At 40.9% G+C, this 14285-nt stretch overlaps 1 protein-coding gene across 4 annotated transcripts in view; it reads left to right on the forward strand.

Moving 5' to 3' along the window:
• Window positions 1-2225: 2225 nt before the first annotated feature.
• Window positions 2226-14285, forward strand: part of si:ch211-217a12.1 (alanine aminotransferase 2-like) — a 75682-nt gene continuing 63622 nt past the window's right edge. For 2 of the 4 annotated variants that reach the window (XM_051666769.1, XM_051666771.1), the window contains exon 1: window positions 2226-2312. The gene's annotated coding sequence lies outside the window, so the exon portion shown is untranslated. The remainder of the gene's footprint in view (window positions 2313-14285) is intronic. The other 2 variants (XM_051666767.1, XM_051666770.1) reach the window with 1 other exon arrangement.

Here is a 14285-nt window from a genome sequence, read left to right on the forward strand (position 1 = left end):
CAAAATGGCGAGGGAAAGGCCAACACGGAGCGACAGAGAGAGAGAGAGGAGAGAGAGAAAAAAGAAACTCACCGGTTCTCTGATGCGCCGTCGCGTGGTCCTCGATCACTACTCCACCCTCTCAGGCGGACTGCAGCTGCTCCTCCCCGGGCGGACCGGAGTCAGACCTCCGACCCCCAGCGGACAGAACGCCCCTCCGCGTTCCCGGCGTCCCGTGGGGACACTCCTCCGCCCCTGGCAGCGGCCCTACCACTCCAGGCGGTCGGGGAGTCGCTTCCTTTCTCCCCCCGCGGACGGCGGTCTTCTCTCGACCCCTCCGCGTTCCCGGGGGACGGCAGGGCTCTCCTCCGCCCCCGGCAACGGCTCCCTCGCTCCAGGCGGTCGGGGAGTCCTGTCCCCACTCGCCTCACGGACGGAAGCCGTTCCCCGCGTCCGGATGGTCGGGCTACTCCGTCCCCCGTCGGACGGCAGCAGCGCTCCCCTGGGTGGACGGCAGTGTCGAGGACTCTGCGATGGGAATCCCTCCTCCTTCCCGGGTTTCGGCACCAGTGTAAGGGGGTTCGGTGGAAAGGAGGAGGTGAGAACCGGCTTGACAACTTAAATAATAATTTAACAAACAACTTAAACAAAACACACAACTATAAATACACAGTACAGCTGTCTGTAATTCTCTCTCTCTCGAACTGTCGTCCCCGGCCGCCTTTATCCCTCGTGCGCCCCATCAGGCTGATAGGGGACCGGGTGTGTCTCATTCCAGCCCGGCCCCGCCCTCCTCGGCTCTACAATAATATTTACTTCTAGGGCAGTCTTTCCATGGAAGCATGTTTGATTGCGGTTTATTAAATGTAGTCTATTGGTAACACTTTGCAATAAGGTTGTGTATACATTAAAGGTGCACTCAGTAATTCTTTAAATTTGTCATCTTTAACTTACACTAACACCTAGCGGTGTGGATGCAGGAATATTCAAACGCAATTATTTTCAGTTACAAATGCCATTTTGGAAATTCACTGTTCAGTCAGCTATAATAAATTTTATCCATGAGTGAAAGTGTCTAGTAACCGGGCGGTTACCGAGATTAAGCGAGTAGTGTCTGGCTTGTCATGTAATCCTAACAGGGCAGCCCCCATGAGGGGATTCTCTCTATGTGGAATAAAACCGTTTTTGTAAGGTTACTGATATGACTGGAGTCTTCATCTCATGTAAATGGTAATGATTTTATACATATGTTTCAAAATGACAAATAATTTCTTTGAGTAAAATTTAAAAAAAAGAATTACTGAGTGCACCTTTAACATTACACAATAGTTAACACAACCTTTATGTTCATTTTTACTTATAAATGTTGAATACTAAAAATTTGTGCTGTAACATCAAGAACTAACATAATATTACATTTATTCATTTACTTAACCAAGATGGACATTCATTGTTAATTTATGATAACGAATTTAGAATGTAATGTTACATGTGCATGTTAACGTATACAAACTTATTGTAAAGTGTTATGAATCACAAAATCATAACCCCCCCATCTAGTGATGAGTTGATACAGGGCTTCTTCTTCTCAGTCTGTGACATGTTCTCTAAAGCTGTGATCCAACTCATGCAGTTCTGTTCAACTGAAGTGATCGTAATCCTCAAAAATAATCATTAAACTCATACTGTAGAATTTTTCACAGGCTAATGGGTTCATTTCTAAATGTTTTCAAATATTATCTGATGTTGTCTAGGGATTTTTGTTTTCACATATTAACTGATGTCGTCTAGGGATTGTGTTATCATTAGAAGGCAGCCACACCAGTTTCCATCTTTGACATCACCTGTCTCACTCTGGAGTGTGTTGACAGCAGAGGTCTTGGCAACAGCTGTTGAAGAAGCTATGTAACATGGTAAACGGTATATAGTACATTTTGCTGACGCTCAGAAACATTTGTACATTTCGAAACGAGACACGTTGTGAAAGATAGTGTGCAAGTTCTTATGACCCATGTGTTATGTGGGTCAACATCACATGGTCACTAAGATCAAATGTCACAGATGAAATATAATTACTCTCGCCTGAGAAGATATAATACAAAGAGGCCAAAGTCCACTTGGAAATGTCTTGAAATGTTCCTGTAATAGAATGGAATGAGATGAGTGGACAGAAAGAGTAAGGATGTCATGTGTGAGCACAAAATCTGCACATGGATAGAGCTGTCTGTCAAACCTTGAGCAAAGGACACAGCGATTCAGACAGGGGATAAGAGCAGGAGGACAGATTAAATCACTGGACGATCAATATTGGCAACCAAAAGAGATCAAATAAGGTACTGTTCAGTTATTGAATGTGTTTCAAACATCAGTGTTAAAATGTGTGTGTATTAATCCCTGTAAATAAGCGTAAATACACAAGAGTGTAGGAAGTTTGTTGACAGAACAAAAGACGAAGTAGTTGGACACTTAAGTCACATTTAAAAATGTCTGAATGTTCTTACATTAGAGCAAGGGTTTTCAAACTGGAGACCAGGAACCCCCAAGGGGTGGCAAGGGGTTGCTAAGAGGTCCACAGAAAATTTCAGAGAAAAAAAAATTGTAACAAATGAATTCAAAAACTGAGCATTTAACAAATGTTATATTACTCTTTCATTTTGATATCTAAGGACTACTCATCCATTTCAATTGAATAGTAAATGCTTATATTCCGGTATGTGTACTTTAACATTACTCTAAGAAGATACACTGTCAACTGAATACAAAAGAAAATATTTTCTTTTGCTTTCCGGGAATGCTGACGTTGATCCCCTCTCCCTAAATCTAGCGAGTACAGGATACGAAGCACAGAGAATTTAAGGGTGATTTGTTGCGTCTTGAGCCTCGCGTATCTCCTCTTATCCATCTCAAGTGACTTCAACTGTTCAGTGCACCAATGGCAATTTGCGGCTCGCTCCTGGCGTGCTGCTCTCGTTCACATTCGGTGGTGAAGATGTCAGGGATATTTTGTCACTGGGCTTTCATTACAGAGACATGGTATGCAGCTCAGGTGAGACGCTTACTGTAATTTCCCCCTGTGGGCAGGAAAAGGAGACAAGTGTCCTGAGTTGCTTGAAGTTTCTTGCTTGAGCATCGAGAGAAAAAAAAAAGGATGAATGGTGTTTACTGTGTTGATGCGCCTTCTAGTTCCACACCTGGTGCCATTCTTTCCAGTGCACGAGCAGCTTATAATGACTTGATGTTCTCCCTAGTCTGTGAGTGTTCAGGTCTCTGGCGCTGCCGCCTTTGCGGTGCTTGTTATATGCGCTGAGCCATGAATTGTCACCATTGCAACCAAGGTCACTCCCCAGGAAATTGGCAAGTCTATGGGCAACCCAGTGTCTGTGGAGTGACACACCTTGCTAAATTTGACAGGAATTTGCTTCTCGCTTTCTCCATCAATGTGAGCTGGGAACGAGAGTGTGACATCTCCTCTGTAGCAGAGTTTTGCCCTGTTTTTACTATTGTTAACGGCATGCCAGAAGACTTCCATGTCGCAACACGGAGATTTAAGGTGCTTGGCTACTGAGCACAATCGAACATGGCTACATACTTCAGTTCTTGAGGCTATTGCCTCACTTCAACTGCATTTTGTCCTCCACCGTGATGGTCTGGGATGCGCCGGTCTTGCGCTTAGAGGTACGGAGTCTCCCCGGCAAAGACACGATAGAAACAGTGCCAGCGTGTGACACACAGTTAGGCTTCTATAGCTGCTATTTTCTGGTCACCAAAAAGGACAGTGGGCTGAGTCCCATTCTGAACTTTAGACGCTTGAACCAGACATTTGCAAAATCTCCTTTCAAGATGGTTACTCAAAGACAGATTTTGTCTCACATCCATCCTCTGGACTGGTTTGTGTTGATCGACTTGAAAGACGCATACATTCATGTGCAGATAGACCCTCGTCACAGACCATTTGCCTTCAAGGGCACTGCATAGCAGTTCAAAGTTCTGCCCTTCGGCTTGTCCCTAGGTCCTCACACATAAATGAAATGTGTTGATGAGTCGCTTGCTCTGCTGAGACTAAGTAGCGTCCGTGTTCTGAATTACCTCGATGATTGGTTGCTTTAAATGCAGTAAGATGCACAAGCACAGGGACCTGTTTCTCACACATTTGGAGCATTTGGGTGTCAAAGTCAATTGGGTGAAGTGTGTGTTGGTGCCTAATTGTCATGTTTTCTTCTTGGGAATGAAACTCGATTTGGTGACTATGTCAGCACGTCTGACAGTTGAACACACTCAGTCTATTCCCCGATGCTTGATGAGCTTCAAGCTAGGGAGAGGTTTACCACTCAAACACTTTTAGCGGGCCTTGAGTTTACATTTACATTTATGCATTTGGCAGATGCTTTTATCCAAAGTGACTTACAGTGCACGTATTATAGGGACAATCGCCCAGAGCAACCTGGAGTTAAGTGCCTTGCTCAAGGACACAATGGTAGTGGCTGTGGGGATTGAATCGTCAACCTTCTGCTTACCAGTGCTGTGCTGTGCTTTACCACTCTCACACTTAGCATGGGGTTACACACAAATTTAGCCAGGGGTGTCCAGCAGCCATATCACCCTGTAGTGTGTCTGCATCCCGAAAAGTGATAGGGAGACTATTCCATAGTTTTGGAGCCAAAAAGGAAAAGGATTTTGATATTCTAGGAATTATTAACAGGCCAGAATTTTGTGATCATAATGAACGTGATGGAATAAAGCATGGCAGAAGGTCACATAAGTACTGTGGAGCTAGACCATTCAAAGCATTGTATGTAGTTAACGAATTTTCAAATTAATACAAAATTGAACAGGTAGCCAATGTAACGTTGATAAAATGGGGCTAATATGATCATATATCTTGGTTTTAGTCAGCACTCTGGCAGCTGCATTTTGAATCAATTGAAGTTTATTTATTGATCTTGTAGTAATGCATTACAATAATCTAGTCTTGAGATCATGAACGCATGAATTTGTTTTTTTGGCATCAGCAACAAAGAGCATGTGTTGTAACTTAGCAATATTTCTGAGGTGGAAGAATGCTTTTCTACAAATATTGGAAATTTGATTGTCAAATAACAGATTGGTATCAAATATAACACCTAAATTCTTTGCTATAGAAGACGATGTAACAGAATATCCATCGAGAGTCAAATAATATTTTAGCAGATTATTTTTTTGGTCCAATAATTAGTACTGTTTTTTGGGGGGGGGGGAATTGAGCAGAAGGAAATTTCTGGCCATCCAATCTTTGATTCCATTGATACACTGCTAATTTGGAGAACTGTGAAATTTCTTGGGGTTAGAAGAAATATAAAGTTGATGCCTGATAATATCTCCCAGGGGAAGCATATAAAAGGAGAAAAGCAGAGGCCCTAAAACTGATCCCTGTGGCACTATATACTTTTGTTTTGACAATTACCCATTTACACATGCAAAGTGGTAGCAGTCTGATAAACAGAACCTAAACCATGCTAATGCAAGTCCACTACTGCCAACATAATTCTCCAGCCTATTCAAGAGGATGTCGTGATCTATGGTGTCGAAGGCAGCACTAAGATCTAAAAGCACTAGAAGAGAAATGCAGCCGTGATCAAATTATAAGAGCAAGTCATTTGTAACTCTGATAAATGCAGTCTCTGTACTGTAATGGGGCCTAAATCCTGACTGAAATTGTTCATATATACCATTTCTCTGTAGAAATGAACATAGTTAGGAGGACACTACATTTTCTAGTATCTTCGACATAAACGGGAGATTTAAAATTGGTCTATAATAGCCAAATCTCCAGGATCAAGAAGTGGCTCCTTAATAAGCGGTTTGATAACTGCCATTTTTTTTTTTCAGATTACCAATTTTTATTGATTCACATAACTGAACGTAGTGAAACAAAACATATATACACAGAATCAACATTAACCCCCACTATTACCCTTCCCCCTCCCAATCCCCAATCCCACCCTGGCCCACAACAACATCCCAGTGGTCGTAAATTATATAGACACACACACACAAACAAATAAAAATAAATAAATAGATAAATAATAATAATAATAAATTATATATATATATATATATATATATATATATATATATATATATATACACATAAATAAATAAACAAATAAAAAATATAATAATAATCACACATCCATAAATGACATATATCCGCCCCATTTCTCCACGAACAAGTTATACTTCCCCATTCTTCTAAATTACCCTTCTTCAAAGGCCACCACCCTCTCTGAGCACCACTGCTGAAATGAGGGTGCTCCAGCCGACCTCAATCCCTTAAAAGTATCTGCCTGGCGATCATGACTCTGGTTAAGACCCAACTCTTTATGTGTCTATTTTCAATATCGATGACCACCCCATCACTCAAAATACAGAGTCTGGGGCAAAATTATACCCGAGTGCCCAATACATCACACACCAAACTCTGAACCTTCAACCAAAACTCCTGGATCTTAACACACCCCCAAAAGACATGGAATATGTCTCCATCCTCTGACTGGCATCGCCAGCAGGTGGGTGTGTCTTTAAGACCAAGCCTATACAATCTGGAGGGGGTCCAATAGAACTGATGTAAAATCTTGAATTGCATAAGGCGCACCCTTGCATCTCTAGATGCAGACTTGATGTTTTTTAGAATCCTAGCCCACTCTCCCTTCTCCAATTCCAAGTTTAAATCTTTCTCCCATAATCTCTTGAGAGAGGTTGAAGCTCCGTCCCCCAGACTCTGAATTAACAGGGAGTAATACACTGTTGCCTCATGACCTTTTCCAAAAGCAGTAATCACCACTCCCATAGTATCTGCCACTTTAGGGGGGTGTATACTATTCCCAAAAATAGTACAGAGCAAGTGGCGCAGCTGTAGATACCTAAAAAACTGAGATCTGTGGATCCCAAAATGTTGAATATCGAGTGTAGTAACCCCCCTCACAATCCACTCTGACCAGCAGAAAAGGGACTTATTAATACATAATTTGGGGCTCAGCCATAAGTTCGAGGCAACATTTAGATAAATATCCGACTTAAGCACTCTGGACACTTTTGTCCATACCGAGTGCAAATGCGAGATAACGGGGTGTAGTTTAACTTCAGTGGTTAGTTTGATAGAAAGGCTTTGCAATGGCAAAATAGGGGCAAGATCTTCCTGTTCAATACAAAACCAGGGAGGGGCTCTCTCAGGTGGAAGCGACCAGTGAGCCAAATGTCTGAGACCGAATGCATAATAATAAAACAAATTCTTGGATAGGCCTAGCCTACCTTTGTCAATCAGCCTATGAAGCTTACTGAAATGTAACCTGGGACACTTACCATTCCAAATGAAAGACTTCACTATGCTATCAAATTGCTTGAAATAAAAGAGGGGGACATCTATAAGGAGTGACTGTAGCAGGTAGTTGAATTTTGGAATACAATTCATTTTAATAACATTAACCTTCCCAATCATCGATAAATGTAATGAAGCCCACCTGCCCACATCACTCGAAAACCTTTTTATTAAGGGGTCAAAATTAATTATAAACTAAATCAGACAAATTTGCTGGGAATAAAATACCCAAATACTTAATGCCCTGTTTGGGCCACTGGAAGGCGCCTGGCTGGAAAGCCGTTACTGGGCAGTACGCTGTCAGAGCCAAAGCTTCAGATTTAGACCAACTGACGTAAAGCAGAAGCTTATGCGCCATACCTCCCGCCATCACCCCTGGAAAATCATCCTCCTTTCTTATCATGGCTGCTAATGGTTCCAGGTCAAGACAGAACAATAATGAGGAAAGAGGGCAACCCTGCCAGGTGCCCTTATCTAGAGTAAAATAATCTGAAATTAATCCATTTGTTTATACCGCCGCTACAGGGTGTCTATAAAGTAACTTAATACATCCAATAAACGTACTTGTACGGTAACTCTTACACTCGCTTGGATCTTGGTCCTTTTTAAGAATCCGACTGATCCGGGCTTGTGTCATGGTTGGTGGAAGCTTTCCATTCTTTAATGATTTAATGATTCCAATTTCTAACAAAAGTGGAGCCAGTTCTGTAGCATATGATCTAAAAAATTCAGCGGCAAAGTCCCCGGAGCCTTGCCTGTAGGCAGTGCCTTAATTACCTCTTCAAGCTCCTCCAAGGTTATCTCAGAATCAAGATAATTTTTTTGCTCAGTCATCAATTTTGGGAGTTCTAAAGGTTTCTCAAAGTTTCTAATATCTTCATCAGTAGACGAAGACGTGGAACTATAGAGATCAAGATAGAATTCTTTAAAAGCATTATTAATATCAATGGCTGAGGTAAATATTTCACCACCAGCAGATTTCACTGAGGGAATAGTAGGAAAAGGACTCTCTCTGCTTTATATATCTAGCCAAAAGCTTTCCTGCTTTGTCCCCCGATTCAGAGTATTACTGTCTTGCCCTGAATAGCCAAAACTCCACCTTCCATGACAAAATAGTATTATATCTGTATTTCAATCGGGTCAATACTCTGAGGCCAACAGGCGACATCCGGTGCTTCAGCTCTGCCTCTGCACTCTTAATATTCCCTTCCATATATATATATATATATATATATATATATATATATATATATATATATATATATATATATATATAAAAATCTATTCTAGAATAAATCTTATGGAATGATGAATAAAATGAATAGTCCCTACCAGGTGGGTTCAAAAGTCTCCAAATATCTCCAAGACCAAGATTTTTACACAACCTGAGAAGCGTCAATGTTGCTCTAGGGGGCTTACACACTTTTGCTTCACTATGATCAAGGACTGAGTCCATCAAAAGATTAAATATTATTTATCCCAATATTATATCATTAGGGGTGCCAATGGCTTGCAACATCCCTTCAAGATTTATAAAAAAGCCCTGATCATCAGCTTTAGGTGCTTAAATATTAGCCGAAATCAACCTTTGCCCCTGAATTTAAATGCTAAAACAATAATGACTCTTCCTAAATTATCTTTAATCTGTTTGAGACATTTGAATTGTAGATGTTTACTTATCATTGTAATGACTCCCCTGCTCTTACTTGACTCTTCCTGCGGGGAAAGATGCATTTTTGAAGAAACACTATATCATATTTCTTACGTTTAAGAAAAGAAATAACCTTCCTTCTTTTTATGGGGTGCCCCAACCCGTTCACATTCCACATGGAGAGAGACAATCCACTCATATTAACATATGACATTTTGACATATTTGAAAAAATAGATTGTGTTAAAAACAGGATTATAAAGACCCTATTCCAACATTAGTGCAACAATCAAACCCCGAACTTCCCCCAGAACCAAACAAACAGAAAAAAAAGACGTGCGTATTAACCCCACGCACGAGAGCATCCATCCCTCTAAACTCAAACAGTCCACGTACGCCTACGAGAGCCCCTGTGACAACTTTGGCGTCAGATTGCTCAAGTCCGGTGTTTCTATAAAAATTCTGTGAGAGAATTACATAACAGAAAATACTCTGTAAAACAAACTCCAGCCAATAGGCAGAATAAACACAAAGAAAATGTAGATTCATTCACAAAACTGTCACCTTATAATTCATAGCAGGTGCACTGGAGGACAGATTATTTATTATCAAATATATGATGAGAATTTTAGATGTTTATAATGGTTGATTATGAGAGATAAGAGGCAATCGCAAACATGACACGTATGCAGCATGTGTTTCTACATTAATTAAGCAAAGATGGTTAGCGCGTGTGAAATCACACACACACAAAATAACAAAACAACAACAACAAAAAAACTGCCAAGCAGCCTCTTTTTAATGCTGCACTTCATACTCTGGCTGAGTGAAGCTGAAAAGAAACTCGCCGGTAAAATTATGTCCATTGTGCATACAGTATTTAGTGTAGCTGTGTATGAAACACCACCCACTCAGAAGTCACTGCCAAGCCAAGCAACTTCCTATTGGTTAACACTGCAAAAGTTTGCCGCAAAGTTCACCAAACTTGAACTCCACACAAAACCCGCATAGGGAAATTCTTCGCCACCGGAAGTCCATCACGTGAAATTCACAATCGCGCTGATTCCCATTGAGATGACTGTATTTCGCCCGCATAATTTCAACGTGCAGAGGTATGTGTGACTGCACCTTTACTCCAACTCTGCTGGTAAACAGAGCACAAATGCAGATCTCACCGGTTTGATTGTACGCTTCTGAGCCCAGCCTTATGTAATCACATCGGTTTGATCATACGTGCGAAAGTCTTTTAATGGTTTATAAACTGAGCGTATAGTTAATCTGTTATTATCATAAAATGTTAGTTAACAACTAAATTTTACTACAGTTTTTTTGGTAGTGACTGCACTGTTTCGATAGTGACCACACTGTTGGGGGGACAGCAGGTACAAATAATTTGTTCACAAATCTAAAGGTTCCCTTTTGGTCGTACAGAAAAAGGAGGGACATTTTAATAATAAATATAACATTTCTTAATCTCAAAATTACAGTAATAATGTGTCAATGTAATATTTCCTTGTGAATCGTGGAAGCACTAAAGAAAATTATGCAGAGTTTGAGGTGCCTTTAACAACGTGTGCTACAGCAGATCGGGCAAATTCCATTCAAAAGTGATCACCTCAATGCCCTACTCACTACGAAGGACAGAGCCATTGAAGTAGACTCAGAATCTGTCACAAACCTCCTCAGCTTGTTCTTGAGAGTTTGATGAAATCGTTCGACCAGTACGTCTGTTTGGGGATAGTAAGGGCTGGTTTTGATGGGTGTGATGCCCAGTTGCTCATATAGCTGTTTCATCATGAAGAGGGAATGAAGAGGGGTACCTATTTGCATAATCACACACCACCAGGATATATTGGTACCCTGTACTGCTCTTCTCCAATGGCCTGACTATGTCCATGGCAATCCTCGGAAATTGTGTGGAGTAACATGATGCCCCCAGTAGGCAAGCCAAAGGCGACTGTGGAAAGGAACACAAATACTCCATACTTAACTTTAGCTTGATCTGACAATTCCTCATTTACACAGACAAAGTGGAGGCGGTCGGATAAATAGGACCTAAACCAAGCTAATGCCTGTCCACAAATGCCAACATAATTCTCAAGCCTATCCAAGGGAATGTTGTGATCTATGGTGTCGAAGGCAGCACTAAGATCTAATAGCACTAAAAGTGAGATGCAGCCAGGGTCAGGTAAGAAGAGCAAGTCATTTGTAACTGATAAATGCAGTCTCTGTATTATGATGGGGCCTAAATTCTGACTGAAATTCTTCACAGATACCATTTCTCTCTCCATTCTACTATGCTCTAAAAATGAACATAGTTGGGAGGAGATCATTCTATAATTAACCAACTTTCCAGGATCAAGCTGTGATTTCTTGATAAGAATTATCAAGTGTTAATACTATTTTTTAGAGTATTATGACTGAATGTGTGTATGTGTGAATGAAGAGTGTTCACAGCGTGCACCCACAAAGCTCACTGAGTTGAAAGTGAAACGGTGGAATGAGTGTGTATGTGTGTGTTTTGAATCTTTCTTTTAATTACCCATCATTTGGCACAGGGAATGTGCAAATTTGTGCCTTTCTTCCGAAACAGGATCAGTGTGTGACACAACTGCCCTAGAGCTCATTTTAAAGATTGTTCAAGTCTCTCACAACAATAGAACTGTTTAGGTTGTAGTTCAAAAACCCAGAAGAGAATTGGGATTTTCCTGTGGGTTTTTATAATGGCAGTTTTGGCAGTTTTTAAGTAAAATATGGTCTGTGGCAGAGCTGGGAGCAAGTCACACATGTGCAAGTCTCGAGTACTTCCCTTCAAGTCCCGAGTTAAGTCTTAAGTCAAGTCAGTGGTTCACCTCAACCAAGTCAAGTCCTGCTAAGAGTCAAGTCACAGTACAAAACAGAATCTAGAATAGGTTATGTTACTTATTTATTATTTCCCCAGGAATTATTAATTTTCTAATGATCTGAAAATGGTTTAAGTGTGTATGTATATATATATATATATATATATATATATATATATATATATATATATATATAGACACAGTTGTGCTCAAAAGTTTGCATACCGTGGCATAAATTGTGAAATTTTGGCATTGATTTTGAAAATATGACTGATCATGCAAATCTTTTATTTAAGGATAGTGATCATATGAAGCCATTTATTATCACATAGTTGTTTGGCTCCTTTTTAAATCATAATGATAACAGAAATCACCCAAATGGCCCTGATCAAAAGTTTACATACCCTTGAATGCTTGGCCTTGTTACAGACACACAAGGTGACACACACAGGTTTAAATGGCAATTAAAGGTTAATTTCCCACACCTGTGGCTTTTTAAATTGCAATTAGTGTCTGTGTATAAATAGTCAATGAGTTTGTTAGCTCTCACATGGATGCACTGAGCAGGCTAGATACTGAGCCATGGGGAGCAGAAAAGAACTGTCAAAAGACCTGCATAACAAGGTAATGGAACTTTATAAAGATGGAAAAGGATGTAAAAAGATATACAAAGCCTTGAAAATGCCAGTCAGTACTGAAAATTCGGGGATCTCTTGATACCAAGCCAAAGTCAGGTAGATCAAGAAAAATGTCAGCCACAACTGCCAGAAGAATTGTTCGGGATACAAAGAAAACCCACAGGTAACCTCAGGAGAAATATAGGCTGCTCTGGAAAAAGACGGTGTAGTTGTTTCAAGGAGAACAATACGATGGTACTTGAACAAAAATGAGCTGCATGGTCGAGTTGCCAGAAAGAAGCCTTTACTGCGCCAATGCCACAAAAAAGCTCAGTTACAATATGCCCGACAACACCTTGACACGCCTCACAGCTTCTGGCACACTGTAATTTGGAGTGACGAGACCAAAATAGAGCGTTATGGTCACAACCATAAGCGCTATGTTTGGAGAGGGGTCAACAAGGCCTATAGTGAAAAGAATACCATCCCCACTGTGAAGCATGGTGGTGGCTCACTGATGTTTTGGGGGTGTGTGAGCTCTAAAGGCACGGGGAATCTTGTGAAAATTGATGGCAAGATGAATGCAACATGTCATCAGAAAATACTGGCAGACAATTTGCATTCTTCTGCACGAAAGCTGCACATGGGACACACTTGGACTTTCCAGCGTGACAATAACCCTAAGCACAAGGCCAAGTTGACCCTCCAGTGGTTACAGCAGAAAAAGGTGAAGGTTCTGGAGTGGCCATCACAGTCTCCTGACCTTATTATCATCGAGCCACTCTGGGGAGATCTCAAACGTGCGGTTCATGCAAGATGACCAAAGACTTTACATGATCTGGAGGCATTTTGCCAAGACAAATGGGGAGCTATACCACCTTCAAGAATTTGGGGCCTCATAGACAACTATAACAAAAGACTGCACGCTGTCATTGATGCTAAAGGGGGCAATACACAGTGTTAAGAACTAAGGGTATACAGACTTTTGAACAGGGGTCATTTCATTTTTTTCTTTGTTGCCATGTTTGTATTAGGATTGTGCCATTCTGTTATAACCTACAGTTGAATATGAATCCCATAAGAAATAAAAGAAATGTGTTTTGCCTGCTCACTCATGTTTTCTTTAAAAATGGTACATATATTACCAATTCTCCAAGGGTATGCAAACATTTGAGCACAACTGTATATATATATATATATATATATATATATATATATATATATATATATATATATATACACTATATTGCCAAAAGTATTCGCTCACCCATCCAAATAATTGAATTCAGGTGTTCCAATCACTTCCATGGCCACAGGTGTATAAAATGAAGCACCTAGGCATGCAGACTGCTTCTACAAACATTTGTGAAAGAATGGGCCGCTCTCAGGAGCTCAGTGAATTCCAGCGTGGTACTGTGATAGGATGCCACCTGTGCAACAAGTCCAGTCGTGAAATTTCCTTGCTACTAAATATTCCACAGTCAACTGTCAGTGGTATTATAACAAAGTGGAAGCGATTGGGAATGACAGCAATTCAGCCACGAAGTGGTAGGCCACGTAAAATGACAGAGCGGGGTCAGCAGATGCTGAGACGCATAGTGCGCAGAGGTCGACAACTTTCTGCAGAGTCAATCGCTACAGACCTCCAAAGTTCATGTGGCCTTCAGATTAGCTCAAGAACAGTGCGTAGAGAGCTTCATGGAATGGGTTTCCATGGCCGAGCAGCTGCATCCAAGCCATACATCACCAAGTGCAATGCAAAGCGTCGGATGCAGTGGTGTAAAGCACGCCACCACTGGACTCTAGAGCAGTGGAGACGCGTTCTCTGGAGTGATGAATCAC

The sequence above is a fragment of the Myxocyprinus asiaticus genome, chromosome 32, assembly GCF_019703515.2.
Source record: "Myxocyprinus asiaticus isolate MX2 ecotype Aquarium Trade chromosome 32, UBuf_Myxa_2, whole genome shotgun sequence".
NCBI classification, from domain to species: Eukaryota; Metazoa; Chordata; class Actinopteri; order Cypriniformes; family Catostomidae; genus Myxocyprinus; species Myxocyprinus asiaticus.